This window comes from Centroberyx gerrardi, chromosome 3 (assembly GCF_048128805.1).
Source record: "Centroberyx gerrardi isolate f3 chromosome 3, fCenGer3.hap1.cur.20231027, whole genome shotgun sequence".
NCBI classification, from domain to species: domain Eukaryota; kingdom Metazoa; phylum Chordata; class Actinopteri; order Beryciformes; family Berycidae; genus Centroberyx; species Centroberyx gerrardi.
In genome coordinates this window covers 3,000,709-3,002,739 of record NC_135999.1, presented here as the reverse complement: position 1 = coordinate 3,002,739, position 2,031 = coordinate 3,000,709, and the positions used below count along the sequence as shown (strand labels likewise).

Genomic DNA, 2,031 nt, shown 5'->3' with positions numbered 1-2,031 from the left:
TTAAAGAGGCAGAGAGAATGAAACAGTCCTCTGAACAAATGAGAATTTAATGAAGAGATTTGACACCTCACGTTTTTACCCTTTTTCATCCCTCCTATTTCTATCTATTTATCTCTTCTATTCCCTTTACCCTTTCACACATACTCACACACACATAGACAACACTTGTTCATACTCATTTAAACACACTCACTTAACACACACACACACACACAACCTTTTAGTGACACGGGGAGTTTTCAATGAGGGCAGGGGGGATGTTTTTGAGTTTAATAACCATCAAGCTAAATTAAGACCAAAGTCTTAAAAATAGTGCTCCAAGGTGAGATAATGAGGCTACACAATCCTCATTTAAACAGCTTAAGGGTTTGGTGAGGTAATAAAAGCTTGTTAATATGAGGAACACCCTGTTGAGAAGCAGTAACAGGGAAATCTTTCACACATACACATGCACAGATTCACACATAGACAGACAGACAGACAGACAGACACATACACCTCCACACACAGCGCAGTGACAATCATCAAACAGGGTTTCAGCTCCTGCAGAGATTTGTATGGAAGGAAGCCTGAATGTCAACACAGTGTCTCTGGGTGAGACAAGAAGAAGAAGAGGAGAGAGAGAGAGAGAGAGAGAGAGAGAGAGAGAGAGAGAGAGAGAGAGAGAGAGAGAGAGGGGGGGGGGAAAGAAAGAAAGAAAAAGGAAGAGCGCTCTTAAATGCCAAAGAGATTTCTGGTTAAAATTAAGAAAGAAATGAGAAAAACAGTAAACACAAGAGTGTAGACAACCAGCCAAATAACAACCAAAGAAAGTGATGAAGTTTAATAAGGACCAAAGAAAAATAATTCTCATTACAGTAAAATGAAAGCTACATTATGCAACTTTTTCACCTTGAGGCAACACATTATTTTCAATGTAGTAAGCTCTTTGGGTAGGCTAGTATGCTAACTAGCTAGCGACACTCGGCTACCCAGTGCAGGCAACCTGTGTTGGTTGGAGAGTTAGAAGACTTTCATTGAAACCAGTCAAATTTCAGTAGGGCGGAGCATTGCACAGAGCTTCTTTACTGTTGGAGAAACAAGGAAGTTGTTACAGTCAGCTAATTTCTCTGTTGTTTAAGCGGGAGGTGTGGCTAATGTATTTTATTTAGCCTATTTGTTGTTATTTTAATTTGAAAGAGTTGCTTGCAGCTTTATATAGAATAAATTGACAATCCTGCAAGCGGCTCAGCATCTCGGGAACACAGCTAGCTAAGTGACCACACCAACGCTTTTCCCCTGCTTCCTCCAGCATCTATGGTAGCTTTGGTGAGGAACTGGCATGAACGATCCTGCAAGCATTTGAGCGTCTCTTGTGTCCGGTACTAAAAAATGGTACAGGGGCACAAAGAACGCTAGCTAAGTGGCTCTGTGGCGCAATGGATAGCGCATTGGACTTCTAGTCAAGTACATGAGATGTGATTCAAAGGTTGTGGGTTCGAGTCCCACCAGAGTCGCAATTTATGGGCAGCAGGTGGTTTAGTAGTCAGAGAATCTGTCCTTAATGTAGAGTGTATACATTCTTCTGCAGTGTGTTATTCTGAATGTTTCAAGTAGTGATGGACAGCGCTTTTATCCTATCAGAATTCAGGCTTTCAGGAGAACATGCAGAGAGTCGAGAACATTGCAAATTGGTTGCCCAATATCGTTTTTGCAGGATAAAAAAAGTCAGGTTTAGCACATCTTTTGTAATTTTTTGTGGACTTTTTTCACTTTGGAGCTGCTGTGGATAATTTGGTAAATGGGGCATTAGGGGACTTGTTCCAGGACTCATGGACTCAGAACAACGGGGCAGGGGGGATCCATCCACAGAAGGGGCAGAACAAGCTGAGGGCGGGCCCATATAAAGCGATCGGCCTGGATTTACAGTAACTCCTTGCTTCCAGAGCCTCCGCAGCTTCACTTGCACACATTCGTTCATGAAGTCATTCTATGGATGCAGTAGTGATTTCGCAAGTTGGATTTATGTGTTGAACAGACTGACTGAGCCTT

General features: G+C 42.2%; 1 non-coding gene across 1 annotated transcript; it reads left to right on the top strand.

Moving 5' to 3' along the window:
• The first annotated feature begins 1,404 nt into the window (after positions 1 to 1,404).
• On the top strand, positions 1,405 to 1,496 carry trnar-ucu (transfer RNA arginine (anticodon UCU)). Its single transcript is given in 2 exon segments — positions 1,405 to 1,441; positions 1,461 to 1,496. It is a non-coding gene; the product is annotated as a tRNA-Arg (tRNA).
• Positions 1,497 to 2,031: the final 535 nt, after the last annotated feature.